The sequence below is a fragment of the Hippocampus comes genome, unplaced genomic scaffold (genome assembly GCF_001891065.2).
Source record: "Hippocampus comes isolate QL1 unplaced genomic scaffold, H_comes_QL1_v1.1 scaffold86, whole genome shotgun sequence".
Taxonomy (NCBI): domain Eukaryota; kingdom Metazoa; phylum Chordata; class Actinopteri; order Syngnathiformes; family Syngnathidae; genus Hippocampus; species Hippocampus comes.
Window position 1 is genome coordinate 18,722 of NW_017805882.1, and position 15,825 is coordinate 34,546.

A 15,825-nucleotide genomic window follows, 5' to 3' on the forward strand; every position below is an offset into this window, starting at 1 on the left:
ATAAAAAGAACGATTCCATTCAGCAAGGCACACTTTGTTTGCTTTTGTGGGGACCAAAAATAATGCGTCAGGGCGGATTTGGCCGACAGACGTTGAGTTTGACACTCGTGCTTCGGAGACATACTTTTTTTTTTCTCAATTTTTGAGTGTTCATTGAAAAACGAATGAACAAAAATAAATTACTTTGTATTTCTATGGTGCCTTGCAAGGATCTTAAGGATTCTATTGCGCCTTTTCGTTGATTTCCGTTTTATGTTAATAGTCAGTAAAGTGAGAAGTCCAGCACTTTTCAGCCATACCAGAAGAATCCCACTTGATGCTCTTGACTTCCCATTGTCCTGTTGGCTGCCCTTGCCTTCACTCCAGCTGGAAGGTGATGTGATTGTAAGGCATAGAATTTGGGCAAAACTCTCCACTCCCTCAAGCACTCAGACATCCAGATAGAAGCTGGAAAAACAAACCCACTTAAGTACCTGCTGACGATTCATTGCAATGGGGTGCAGATCCTTGCCGTGCTGATACTCATTGAAGCCTTGATTCAGGCCACCTTAGAGTCTAAAGTGGTGTGCGCAAATATTTACGCACATTGTGGAATTTGCTCCTGCCACGCTGCTTGAGAATGTCTGATTTCGCACCGCAGATTTTCGAGCCAGTCGAGCCAACACCTTTGCTCCTGTCAGCAGAAATTCTGAGCGAGGCTGCTTCTTGGCTCTTTTTACACAACGATATCAGTTGTAAAAATAAATGAGAGAAAAAAAATAGACTGACGCTTCTCATTGGTTTTATAAATACCCCTCCAGACCTTACCATTAGCTTGAGGATTTCATATTCTAAGACGAGCTGTTCCTGGACCTTCCTAAGTGTACTGTATATCCATCTACAGTAAGTTCATACTGTCACTTTCATTCACAATCCTTGCACCTCTAAAACCATCACTTTTAGAAAATCAAAACACACCATTTGCGTGAGTTACCAAACAGTGTATTGTTAAAGTTGGTGCTGTAGCTTATTTTGGTATCATAGAGGGTTGCGCACACATGATGTGGGTTGAATGTAACATTTTTGGACTATTATGGACACTCTCTGGTGGTCTGAGATTGGAATATAGTCACAGTCTATGTTAAAAGACAAACCTGTTACAAGATAGACAGTTTTGTTTTTTTTTTTGTTTTTTTTGTGTGCGGCATCACTTTGGATAATGGTGTGAGGGCTCGTCACTGGTCATTAGATGTAGAATAGTCACATTCCATTTGAATCTTTTCCAGATGGGTACCAACAACATCTTTTAGTACGCCATTAAAACGGCTTCATCTCTGGTGACTTAACTGCCTCTCGGGGTGCCTGATCTCATGGTATGTTGCTTGTTTACTCTTTGGTGGGCCTTCATTTCCTGTGTCTGTTGCCTTTTGAGAGTCTTACATGCCTCACTGGGTCTTTTTTTTTTTTTTTGGGGGGGCTCTGTCAATTCAAGATTTTTTTTTTAAATTTTTTTTAGTTTTTTAGTTTTCGTTAATCCACTAGGTTTAATGTCCAAACTATTTAGTGATGCAATAAATATAACTAATTTTCTGATCCGCTTATCCTCACAAGGGTCGCAAGGCGTGCTGGAGCCTATCCCAGCTGTCTTCGGGCAGTAGGCGGGGGACGCCCTGAACTAGTTGCAGATATTTATATTTTTACAAATGGCAAATTAAACAACATAAATTTAATTTGAAATTCAATTGCACCTTTTACTGCAAATTCCAGAAGAACTGAAACTCTCCCTTGCAAAATGTTATTATTATGAAACTCATTCAACAAAGGGGGTGTGCTTTTTTTTTTTTTTTTTTAAAGAAATGAACTATGTGTGGTCCAGGGGGAGCCGAGCCCAGAGGTCAATTGGTTTCACAATGGTCTTCCTGTTGGGATCAAGGACACGTCACCCTTTAGGATCCAGCACGTCAGCATGGCTGACAAAGGAACTTACCAATGCGTGGCTCGCAACAGCGCTGGACAGGAGACTTTGGAGATCATGCTGGAAATTCTTGGTGAATTCCTGTTCCTTAATACCAGCCTTTTACAGCTCAAGTAAAAAAACAAACAAAAAAACACTCGACTTTTCTTTAAAGTTTGGATTCAGTGTCTACCACATACTACTAATCATAACATAGGGTCAACTAATCCTACTATGTCCATGTTTCTATATGTCCATGTTTCTATCTATCTATCTATCTATCTATCTATCTATCTATCTATCTATCTATCTATCTATCTATCTTTCTTTCGTGTATTTAAAGTCAAGACTGGCTGACAGAGCTGCCAGTTCATTCCAATGGAGACCTAATCACTCTGTAGACAGAGCGGCCACTTAATGTGTCTTTTCCGCCTTGCCTTTAAGATGTGTTGCCACTGACCTTTAACCTTACGGTCACACAGGGAGTGTAACTCCCATTGTCTCTCGAATGGAGGAACACAAGGCCAATGGCTGAGTGTCACCCTCCGTGTCCAGGCCGACCTCCTCTTTTACCTCCGTATTGTTGGTCATAATACAAGCAGTGGAGCACTTAGCATTAGCACGTTGGTGAAGTGACACCTGTACAACTCAATGTCTGTGGATGTGTGCGTGAGGTCAGGGTCAGTTAACACAAAGTGTGGCCAGCCTTTCCTGGGGAAAAAAAAAAAAAAACACCATTAAAGGTCACTATCAGTCATTTCCGAACATGATTCAACTTGAAAGCAAACAGTAGCCCCATTATAAAAAACACTGATGAAAATGTTTTTTGTATGTTGCCCGAGGTGACGCTGGATACCCATTATTGATTTTTATCTAATTTGCGTTATCCGGTTTCTGGAATAACTTTGATTTGAAACTTAATGAGCACTTAAACTGCTTGGACTTTTCTTCTCTTTGACAGACTTCATGTTAGATTAGTATAGGTGTCATGTGAACCGCTTGAGCGGCCCCTTCTAATATGCATACACTGAAATGTGAGCTTGAAAGGCCGCTCAGTCTGATGCATCATGAGCATGACAGTTTGGAGGCTCAAGTTTAAAACCTGTGAGTGGAAAAGGCCACAACATCAACATCATCTTCTCCTTTCAATCTGTTTGCTCGCTCCTCTCTGGCCTCGGTGCCTTGAAGCTATTTGTACCACATGCATGGAAGCGACAGCATCTCTTGATTCTATGATTTGAGAGGGTGTAGACTGTAAATCCTCTAAACTTTAGAGGATACAGTAATTGTTCTGTGTTTTTGGTTCTGTTTTACACACTGTACATACACCGACCTTGTCAGAACGATTCCATTCCACACAAGACCTACAAAAATGACTGAAAATGCTGAATTATGCATGTTGGTTCAGTAGTTCACAATCTCGCTTTTGAAGGAAACATGACACATATGTGCACACCAACTGATGAATTTTTTATACATTTCACTTTGAACATGCCTTGGTTTAAAAGTAGACACAAGTCATGAAAACTGCAAAGTTAGAAACTGACTGACAGAGATCCAAGACTTGACTGCTAAACTTTCTGACAAGTACTTTTCATGGTCTTTATCCATCGTCAGGTGGTGCAGAGAAAAACTACGTGACTGTTGCCCGGGATTATCCTCCACCCACTGGTGGTGGAAAACTTCACCATGTTCTCATTATTCCGAACTGAGACGCCGTGACGTTGACTTGCTTTTATTTTGAAATATTACGCTGAAACATCAAGCCGGTATTGTTCATGTATAGTCGGCCCTGTTTTATGTTTCCTGTCCACTCTCATTTCTTCATTCTTGAGAGAATGGGGGTAACTGCATAAACACAGAAAAGGTCAGCAATGAGAACAAGAGCAAAATCTGTTGGGCATATGGTGGATCAGTCACTGCTGCCAGTCTCCAGCTGGATGGGATTAGTTTTCCGACATGCACAGAAATTGAGCAATCTTCCCCACGGGACCGATGAGGACCAGGAGGATGAGGGCGGCTCCTGTTCATCTCTGCAAAAACTCACCCCAAAACCGATCAGCACTGTCCATTAGCTCCTCGTGTAAATAAACCAACATGTTCTCTACTCCAGAGGGTGAGATATGGACCGTAGTGGGGGTCTACTATTTCATAAAGTGTACAGAAGTGACCGGGGAAATTATTCAAATGTCCGGCTGGTAATAATCCCATTAACTACAAACTATAATGGCAGGAGAAGCACAAATAATCTCTGATTAAAATTCCCAAGCGGTCTGCTGTGAGTTTATTACACTACTGTGAGTTTATTACACGTCGGTTATCGGTTATCGGTACCTTTGAAGACAATACATGCAGGAATCTGTCGGAAAAATAATCCATTCAATTATAAAATTGCTGACCAAACTATTGCCTTGAAATTAATTTATTGTGCAGTTCATCATGCAATTCTATCCACAGTTTACTCAGAGAGAGCCGAATGGCTGCTTTATTTCTGGTGTTTATTTGCATTAGGCTTATGATTGAGAGAATTCCTCGGATTCCTGTCCACGTGATTTGGGTCAGCTATTCATAAAGGCAAACATTTCAAATGTCCAAGGTGAGCTGTAATCATCAAGAAGCATCTCTGTTGGTCAATGTTTATTGAAATCCACTGAAAAGTATGACAAGCATGCAAATACAGTTATGGCCTTGAAAAAATAAAACTGTCTGGGACTGTTTAATTCCTGCATGTGCAAGGCGTTTTTCTTATTTGTGTCATGCCCATCTCTGGTTTAGTGGGTCATGCTGTCTCCTGAGTAATGAGTTAACATCAGGACAACGTCTGCCTTCTCGCTGGGATTTGTCAGATGAGCTGTAGTGCAGATGATCACCTGCACACCATGGAAAATTACTCAGGAAAAATACTTGAAAACCTTGAAAGCTTAAAAATATGTGTAATTACTTGAACTATGTTGTCTGTTTTTTGGGTTTTTTTTAAATCAACTCAAATCTGAAAATGCACGTTTAGGTCATTCAAACTAGATTGTCACAAATATCTGTTCTACATTCCATTCAGGGAATTAATTACGCCCCCAGGGGACACATTGGAGTGACAGCTGTCTGCAGATGCAGAACACAAATCAGTTTGTTTTTTTCCACATCATGTTGAGATTTTGTGTGTTTTTAACTGTCCCAAAGATTTCAACATGGGATGAAAAATGTTAGCTTTTTTCTTATTTCTTTTTACAAAGTTATGGCATTTCTTCTTGTAGATTTAAAGCCAGTTTTATAAAAGGCAGTTATTTGTTTGTTCTAAGAACCTGACTGTTGCAGTTGATACCAGGTTACCTTTCACCACCGCCACTTATGATCTGGACCTTTTTCTGCATCATCTTGAGAAGTTCACCAGCCCTCTTATGCTAGCGTTAACCCTACAAAGAGCCTCACCTGCCTGTCCGGCGTCTCGGAATCTCCCATGACGCTGCTGATTACAACCAAGCGAGCCGACTTTCAGCTGGCAGCCAAATTTAGCTACTTCTCCGCTAACGTGGCACCTTTGAAGGAGCAATGTTGGAGCATGAAACTGAAAGCGTGAAGAGCTGTGTTTTGGGGCAACTACTTGTTCGTTTGGTTCTGCAGGAAAAAAAAAATGCAAATAGGTGAGTTTACAAATGGTGAAGCGTGAATAGGCGGAGGTTCACAGTATAGTCCAAGTGTAACAGTCACTGATGGTGTAGAAGTTTACTCTGCACTGAAAAACTATGAATTTTTATCATGCTGTTGCACCCAATAAAGTCATCTGGATGCAGATACGTTTTTTTTCAGTAGATTTTTAGTCTACTTAAAAAATGTATCTAGATCCATATGAGTTTATTGGGTGCAAACACTTAGTGAAATAAAATTGAGTACTGTATTTGATCACTTACTTTTTGACATTTTAGGGGAAGCTGAGCTTCCCTTGCAGTCTTAGAGCAATTGCCTCTGCATTATATACATAGTTCAGTATTGTATAATAACTGTAAAAAATAAAGCTGACTATCAAGTACCAAGTACAACTTTATTGTCAAATGTTGTGCTCAAGGCGTTTTTCTTATTTGTGTCATGCCCATCTCTGGTTTAGTGGGTCATGCTGTCTCCTGAGTAATGAGTTAACATCAGGACAACGTCTGCCTTCTCGCTGGGATTTGTCAGATGAGCTGTAGTGCAGATGATCACCTGCACACCATGGAAAATTACTCAGGAAAAATACTTGAAAACCTTGAAAGCTTAAAAATATGTGTAATTACTTGAACTATGTTGTCTGTTTTTTGGGTTTTTTTTAAATCAACTCAAATCTGAAAATGCACGTTTAGGTCATTCAAACTAGATTGTCACAAATATCTGTTCTACATTCCATTCAGGGAATTAATTACGCCCCCAGGGGACACATTGGAGTGACAGCTGTCTGCAGATGCAGAACACAAATCAGTTTGTTTTTTTCCACATCATGTTGAGATTTTGTGTGTTTTTAACTGTCCCAAAGATTTCAACATGGGATGAAAAATGTTAGCTTTTTTCTTATTTCTTTTTACAAAGTTATGGCATTTCTTCTTGTAGATTTAAAGCCAGTTTTATAAAAGGCAGTTATTTGTTTGTTCTAAGAACCTGACTGTTGCAGTTGATACCAGGTTACCTTTCACCACCGCCACTTATGATCTGGACCTTTTTCTGCATCATCTTGAGAAGTTCACCAGCCCTCTTATGCTAGCGTTAACCCTACAAAGAGCCTCACCTGCCTGTCCGGCGTCTCGGAATCTCCCATGACGCTGCTGATTACAACCAAGCGAGCCGACTTTCAGCTGGCAGCCAAATTTAGCTACTTCTCCGCTAACGTGGCACCTTTGAAGGAGCAATGTTGGAGCATGAAACTGAAAGCGTGAAGAGCTGTGTTTTGGGGCAACTACTTGTTCGTTTGGTTCTGCAGGAAAAAAAAAATGCAAATAGGTGAGTTTACAAATGGTGAAGCGTGAATAGGCGGAGGTTCACAGTATAGTCCAAGTGTAACAGTCACTGATGGTGTAGAAGTTTACTCTGCACTGAAAAACTATGAATTTTTATCATGCTGTTGCACCCAATAAAGTCATCTGGATGCAGATACGTTTTTTTTCAGTAGATTTTTAGTCTACTTAAAAAATGTATCTAGATCCATATGAGTTTATTGGGTGCAAACACTTAGTGAAATAAAATTGAGTACTGTATTTGATCACTTACTTTTTGACATTTTAGGGGAAGCTGAGCTTCCCTTGCAGTCTTAGAGCAATTGCCTCTGCATTATATACATAGTTCAGTATTGTATAATAACTGTAAAAAATAAAGCTGACTATCAAGTACCAAGTACAACTTTATTGTCAAATGTTGTGCTGTATGTTGCACATTTGAAATTGCTTCCCTCTCACATTTTTTGGGCTTTTTTTTTTTTTTTTTAATAAATCCTACTTCACGGATTTCACTTATCACAGGTTCTTTTTGGAACGTAACCCCCGCGATAAATGAGGGATTACTGTAAATTCAACACACCATTTTTTTTCCAGTGTGGTTCAGTTGCATGTCAGTGATCATGTGAGGGTGAGTATGTGTATGAATGGCTTCCTCTCTTTATATGTGCCCTGTTATCGACTGCCAACCATTCCAGGGTTTAGCCTGCCTTTCGCCCAAAGTCAGATGGCATATGACCCTAAAGAGGATATGTGCTGAAGAAAATGGTTGGATGGGTGAATACATTCTGAGTGTATGTATTTACATCTGCTCATATTGTTGTAATAAGATTGTCCATAGTGCTTGCCTCCTTTTTCCAAGCTCCCTTTGATCTGCAGTAGCTTCCTTCATCTTATCTTCAAAACAGTGACAAGAAGGGGGCTGTTAAAAGTCAGCAGAAATCTCCAAAAATTCAAAGCATTGGTGTTGGCGCTGGCGGTCGCATATTTGCATAGAAGTCTTTGGATCAGTGAGAGTCGTCTGACTGAACCTGGTTTGTGTTTCTCATGACAGTCTTGATGTCTGCGTGCTTTGTTACGTGCCTCGTGAGAGGTCGAGACGGGTCGCAGGTCAGGCCAAGCGCGACTAAAGCATCGACTTCCTGTTTTAAACGCGGGCGGATTCTGCACACAGGAAAATAAAATGGACATATTGTATCTTGGAATTTACGATTGGCATGATTTTTGGAAGAAGCCATTGCACAAATGAAAAGCAGGAAATTAATGTGAACAGGGAAGAGAATTCTATACGTTTTCCTCTTTTACAGTGGAAATTGTGCATGGGAATATACTGTACATGTAGTGTAGGAACTTTGTGAGTCAGCAGGACACACAAAACGCGAAACAAAACACACCAAAATTGGCAGAGAGGAATACCCATGGTCCAAAGACAAAGATTCAGCATTTAATTCTTGGGTGTATCTGGATAACAGTGGATATGAAACAATTTGGGAGTTTGACATCCAGACAAATGTACATAAATACAGCAAATTTTTTTTTCAGGTTTGTTTGAGGAATTCATTTTCTCTTTTTGTTTCTGTTTGGCTCACAATGGAAGAATCTCCACAGCCTTAGAATAAACACTGCTACAGTCTGTCTATAAACACAAAGATGTGAGCACACAATTGAAAATGTGCACTTTTGCCATGCTTATATTTTCCATCCATGCGTCAGACTGGATTTTCATCCGCGCTCTCATTCGTGCGTGACTTGAACCACCTACACGAAGCCATCTTTTGCCAACTTTGCCAGCTACAGCCAATCACAGGGCGCAATCATGACATCACCTCCCTGAAACGACATCTTCACGCAATTCGACTTGGCGAAGGCGTTTAACTACTTTGCGATGACCAATTCGTTTGTTGTGCTCATTATGAGAATGACTCATTTTTGAGTCACAAAACAAACATGGAAAACACATTCTGCTCGTATAAATACAGATCTGGTGCATGTGTTAATAACAGTAGATGTAGCGGAGACATTTTATCTCCTTGCTCATGTGCCGTCCCCACCCTCATGCAAGCGTTGTTGGTATGAGTCCAGTGCTGTATTGACTGTCTTGCTTGGTTACTGGTTTGCAATGACTAATACATGCCCAGACAGCAGACTGGTCTGATTTTGGGAATTCACTTCTGTGGTTTGCTGTAAGAAGTTTACATGTTCTTCCTGTCTGGGTTTATGTGGGTTTTGTCTGAGTGCCCATAGGTGTGAATACGAGTGTGTGGCATTGTTTGGCGACAGGTCCGGGATTAACACTTTGCCTTTGCCTGAAATCAGCTGGGGTAGGCTCCAGCTCACCCGCGACCCGAGTGAGGACGAGCAGTACAGAAAATGGATGGATGAATGGAAATCTTGGTTGATGAATGGGTGTGTTCAGTTTGGAAAGCCTGACTCAAGAGCATCTAACTTATTCCGAACAGAATAGAGATTTCCAGGCAGAGCGTCATTCCCAGAATATTTAGTTGGTTTCCACAAGACCTCCGCCTCTTGCCCTTCTTCGAAAATGTAGTCAGACACACAAACTCCCTCTGTGTCGCATTCATCTATCCTACTTTTTTGTGACTTGTTTCATTCACTTCCTGTCCTGAAAAATCAACCATAAAACATTTGAGTTCATGTCTATATTTATGGGAGGAAGCAAGAAAGAATTCCTTCTTTCCTTCTATTTTTACAGCCCAGAGAGAAATGTTAAAATCACTGTCATCTTTTTTTTTTCCCAAATGCCTTTCTATGGTCTCTCAAATATCTCGCAATTACCCTCAGGCTCTTCACTTCCACCTCCTTCCCTCTCTTTTGGCCTAAAGCAACAAATTCATAATCTCGTTTCCTTATCCATGACCAATATGCCAATTAGGCGCAATAACCTGCTCTGTGTGTGTGTGTGTGTGTTCAATGGCGTTATTCAGAATTTGGAACACTGCTCATCAATTGTTTTTTCTCGAAATGTACAGCTACTGTTCTAATCAATTAGAATACATTCTTGAAGTATTCCAGTGAGTGATATGAACTGAACTGGATGAGAAAAATTATTATAGCGCACAATAAGGGGACTCATGTCTTGGTGATTTACAAGCATGTCCTTGCACATGTTTTAGTACTTTTCTGCATATATATATATATATATATATATATATATATACACATACACACATGGGCGTGTATATACACAAAGATAGGTATGCAATTTTAAAGGTGAATAAGATTTAAATTGTATTACAGTACTCAATAACAGTCTGATAAAATATTGACAATTTTGCTCCCTCTACACTCGAGCATTCAAACCTTGATGACATCATTACAGTTTTATACTTAGAGGCAATTCATGAGTTAAATATTGTGACACGACTTTTTAAAAACTTTTTTTTCCTGTCTTTGCTGAGTTGTATTTTATTGAAGCAATCAAGGTGGAATATTACCAAATAGATAAAACTTTTACTGTAGATTTTTTTCAGGAAATAAAGTGGAATCTCATTTTTTTCTGATTAAAATAAATCTGAAGAATAAAGTTGTATCTCTTTGGAGGGGCGTAATATGAGAAAGTTAGATATTTGTAGTGAGAAAAATAAAAGTTTCATATTGCCTGAATAAATATTTTGAAGAAAGCCGTATTCCTTCCCGGAAACCCGTTTTTAATTTTATTCCAGGTTGACTCCAGGGTTTGTCCAAGTTGTGGTATCGGGATCTCGAGTGGTGTTCGGGCTCACTCTCGTGGCACTTGAAAGAATTCCCGCTCACCAATCACCGCCTCTGAACTTTCAAAGGCATCCCTCAGTCAGTCTGGGGGGGGGGGGGGCGCCTGGCAAGAAGAGATGAGAAATTTCCTCTGAGTACATCAACCACATGATAATGACAAATAGTAGCATCCAAAAATTCACTTTTTGGAAAAAAATGACCAGCAAAGTGCAAATCCAAATTAGTGCAGATACTTTTCTTTTTCTTTCAAAGTAATTATGAGAAACTCTACCCATGACAGAGAGTGAGAAAGAGACCTTCATTTTGTCTTTTTTTTGAGAATGCAAGTCCAGCAGGCTGGTGGTGGCCTCAGCATCATTGGGCATTTCTGTTTCTGCAAGCTCGGTGCCAAAGGCCTGCAGAGTGTGAGCCGTCGTCTTCACCATCAGAGCAAACGCTTCAATTGCCTGCATCGGAAATGCAGAAACAGAGACAGACAGATCCATTGGTGCCTAAAAAAAGAACAATGTGTTTCCAAAAGATGGTGACCCTGAGGAGCGTGTGTGCGTGCGTGCATACAGTGCGGTGGGAAATCCAGCTTTCATGGCAGTATTCTTGTGTGCCCCCCAATTCCGTTGTTAGTTGTCCGGGGTCGATGTAGGCATGGAGCTCGGTCACCGAACTCAGCATGACCACCTGCAAGGACGCATAAGAAGCAGAGCAGAGTCAAGCACAGCAGACAAATTGATCCAATTACGAGACAGGAAGTCCCGGGAATGACAATAACAAGGAGGTCAGCCCCACCTTCATTTTGAACTCATCCTTGTTGAACTTGAAGAGGAAGTCTGACAGTGCCCGCTGCAGCAAAGTGGTGGGACGCAACACCAGAACCAAGTTGACAGTCGCTGGGAAGGCGCCCTAGAGGAGCATTATTAGTATCAGGGCTCACAATATATAGTTCTGTGTGTGTGTGTGTGTGTATATATATGTGTATATATATATATATATATATATATATATGTGTGCGTGTGTGTGTGCGTGTGTGTGTGCGTGTGCGCGCGTGTGTGTGTAGGTCAACTTTCACAGTGTTGACTTTATCTTTTACACCTAAGTGTTGGCCAGTGATCCTTTCGCCATTGTCAGAGCGCCAAGGATAAACCAGAGCCACATATGGTTGTGCTTTATCAGAAAACTTTGGAATTCTTCGCGTCATGATCACAGCCATGCTCAAGGAATGGGATTCGTCAAGTGAAATGAAAAATATTACATTGTTGGAGTATATAAACATTCACTGATCTGAAATGTATCAGTGCTAAGCTCTTCCTAGATCGTGGAGGTTTGTTTTGAGTAAAAACCAAAAGACTATGAAAACCTGATGACTGAGTCGAACCCCTTGTAATTGGTCATAAGTTGTATTTGGCCCATCTTGGTCTGCATTTAATGAGCGATGAAGAAAGTTATTCACCAAATAGATAAGACCATAGTGTCAATAGTTTGTGCAAGTCTTCTTCCTATCGCAGTAGATTTCACTACAGCGAGTAGCTAGGCATCAACTCAAAGCAGACCTTGATGTGAATGGTAATTACCCGCACTAAAAGCTGTTGACCAGCAGTAAAAGTTCTAATGAATGTCCCAATAAAATTGCATTTGTGAAGATAAAGAAAGTGACTTGCATGTAGTCGGGTGACTGCTAACGTTAGCCACCAGCAGTGTGAGTAACCATGACTGTGTCTGGACGTTTACACACTTCTAGGGTGACCATATTTTGATTTCTAAAAAAGACGGCACCCGGCCTGGCCTCAAGATACTGAGATGATACTCAAAGTTTACTCAAAGTATATGACATATCATTATATCATACTGTGCCATAGAAAAATTCAAATTTGGGGGTTGCATACTTTTGAAGGAAGCCAGCCGTTCTCCTGTGGCACAAACATCAAAGCAATACAGTAACTATACAAATAATTCATTCACTTTATTTCATTGAAAATATGCACAAAAATAGAAATCAAATACCATTTTTTTCCCCCTGCAATAAATAGTTGGAAATCTTAAAGCGGCGATGGGTCATGACAGCTACGGCAGTCACATGATATGCAAGTAACTAGCTGGCTGTCCAAATAGCCAAACAATATGATGAAACTATATAGGCTACTGTATCGTGCGGGACTATGTCGTGAATTAGGGTTTAAGGGATAAGGGTGGACATTAAGAAGATTTGTTTAGAAATTCCAACAAATTTGAGGTGAGTGTCAACAGGTTCTAAGCAAAGTTTCAAATGTCAGCTTTCAAATCCATGTTTATGTTTTGTAAACGTGCAGACAAGCACATTCTCAAGACACCATCACCCTGACAGCCCATTATCCTCAGTGCACAAAGCAAATGTTCAGCAAGACTTCCTGTATAGCCTGTTTTTGTTACTATAGCTTTCTTTTTCCTTCTTGCACCATATTCTAATATACCCTTTCTGCTGCAGTCACCCAGTTGGTCACTTTATAAAGGGATGATTCAAAACAGACCAAAAAAGGGCTTTTATTTATACATACAATTAAAAATATATGCCAGAGAAACTTGTCTCCATTGTTTTGTGTGTGTGTGTGTGTGTGTGTGTGTGTGTGTGTGTGTGTGTGTGTGTTTGCCCCCATTGTGATTGTGGTCAGTCCATCAAAGCCCGGAGAGGGTGTCGGCAAAGCATTTGGGCCACTGTCTACCTCACACTTCCTTTGTTTGTGTGTACTTGTGTGTTGTGTGTCTTTGTGTGGGTGTGTGTTGATGTGGTGACTTCAGCATCACTGTTGTGTGCTTGGAACATCGCTGACTCGCCCCCCAATCACTGCCGTAAAGGACAAATCTACTATGGAGATTCCCGTTTTTCGAAGCTCACCGTTCACCAACACACATACGTAAACTCTCACCGCAGTTAAAGTCGCCATCTGAAACGTTGTCACTGAAAGTTGCAAGACTCATTCGTTTGCATGACATTTTTCCCCAAATTGTAATGTATTCAACACCACACAAGAAAATTAGTGATATTCTGGTGTAGTTGCATGTACAAATATGCATCAGGTGTCCTACAGGAGGCTCAACTTTGACGGAGTCAAAACTCTTTTATCTCTTTAGTGAGTCTTTGTTGACACGGCCTTGGGAGTGTGTGTGTGTGGGGGGGGGGCGTGTGTGTGTGTGTGTGTGTGTCTATTGGACTGACATGTTGGTCCACTGACCCTCACTTGGCCTCCTTGTTTTGGGTTACAAAAGGAGAATCCACCCCAAAGGTGAGCCAGAAGGAGGGCTGAAATATTGGAAGGTCCATGGGGGGGTACTTTAGCATTTTTCTTATTCTACTTTTCTGCCTTTCACGTTCCATCTGTTTTCTACACAGTAATCTGCAAGTCTAGAAGGTCAGTCTTCATGCTTGTTTTCCTCCTCCAGACACTTCTTCTGTGTCGGTGGCACTGTCGAGGTTCCAACCTACAGCTGCCACTGCACTCAGTAGCAGTGAGACGCAATTAAAGATACCTGCATTTAATGTTGATTTAACACCTAGGATCTCAACACTTTGTACATCCTTTGTTCATTTGCTTGACAGTGGCCACTTCCAAGACAGTGGACTGGAAAGAACACAAATTGTAAAAATTACTTTCCAGGATGCTAACTATTTTGTTGAAATCTAGAATCCGTGTTTCCGATGGGAGATAATAGAAATGAAAAAATAACACTGGTAAAAAGCAAATATAAATCATAGATGGTTTTATGTGTCCCTAAACATGTTATGGATGCTGTTTGAAAAAATGCCTTTTTTTAGCGCATCAGATTTTTCAGTTGTTTTGATTTTTTGTTTTTAAATCTGTCCTATAAAAGCTGGTGCAATTTTACCATGCATTGTAAATGATAGCTATGAATTAAAAAAACAATAATCCACCTTTTGTAGAATCAAACCCGAAAGTCATGAGTGTTATGACATAAATTACAAAATTGGGTATATTATTGTGATTATATTTATATTGAGGCAACCTGATATGCTAGAGAAAAAAAAATCCTTCAACTTGCATCCCTGATTACAAAAATTGGTAAAAATGTGTTGACCTGTGTAATCTTTTACAAGATCACCATCTCAAATCCCAAATTAAAAATTCATGTTCTTAAAGGGGAGTTGGCAGTTTTTAGCCTTAGCCTTAGTGTCCAAAACATTCATCTGAGCTCCAAAAGCCCAAGCTAGCAGGTCAGCGTGAGGCTGTTTGCGAATGCTAGTGACCAGATTGTGCCTGAGAGTGCATGTTAAATGATTGGCACCTCATCGGTCACACCTTCTGTTTCTTGACAGGTTGATCTTTGTCGGGCACGTATGTTCCTTAAAAAAATAAAACTGCAAACTCCTCCTTCAAGTAACATTTTGACATTCTTTACTGTAATATAAGTGTAAAAAGGTGTTACTCACCCTACACTTTGATGACTGAATGATGGACATGGTGACAGACCAAGATAACTACTTGCGCTTGGGAAGTGAGTCATTTTAGATAAAGACATCAATAACATTACACACGTTCTGGTACATTCCGTTCCTCTTCTCTTCTACCTTTACTTAATACCGCTCCCACTATAGCTAGGACAGAGACGTGTAACCCTTTTTTTTTTTTTTAATTGTTTATCCGCTTGTATTTCCTACGTCCCGACACGGGTGTCCTTACTGTGTTTGGAATAACAAAAACACAAAAAAAGTGAAACATGCACACGCATTAACCCGTTAGATGCCTCCAAACATGTCAAGAAGTCTTGTGATACCTTCAGGAGTTTTGTGCACAGCAATGATTTATGCTTTTCGAGACAACTGCAAATTGTACAGTTTAACTGTGATGCCGTTCAACTAGGATTGAAAGATGATACAGTAGGGCTACTTGTTCATGCTGTTATTGTGCATTTCTCACTGCAAAACAGACAAGCTTTTCAGCCCCCGCCGCTATCATTTCTAAGCAGGCTTGCTTGAGCCATGGCAAGCTGAGGGGAGATCTAAAGTCTACTTTTGGTTACTGGGTGGTCGTGTTTTGGAGCTCGAGGATTTGGCCTTGTTCGGTAATCTCTCGTCATCTCTCATTCCTCTCTTTGCTCATTCTCTGTGCCCTTCTCCTGCATCAGCCTTAGCTCACAGACACAACTATATCCTTCCCTCACTTTTTTTTTTTAAATAGAAACAATAATATTCCCCTCTCTCTCTCTCTCTCTCGCTCTCTCTCT

General features: G+C 40.5%; 1 protein-coding gene across 3 annotated transcripts in view; it reads left to right on the top strand.

Moving 5' to 3' along the window:
- The window catches only part of dlc1 (DLC1 Rho GTPase activating protein), a 58,672-nt gene that overhangs the window by 15,440 nt on the left and 27,407 nt on the right, over positions 1-15,825 (top strand). Inside the window, exon 1 of one of the 3 annotated variants that reach the window (XM_019889381.1) lies at positions 15,645-15,663. The exons of the other annotated variants lie outside the window; for them this stretch is intronic. The gene's annotated coding sequence lies outside the window, so the exon portion shown is untranslated. Of the gene's footprint in view, positions 1-15,644; positions 15,664-15,825 lie in introns of those variants that run through there. 3 annotated transcript variants of the gene reach the window in all.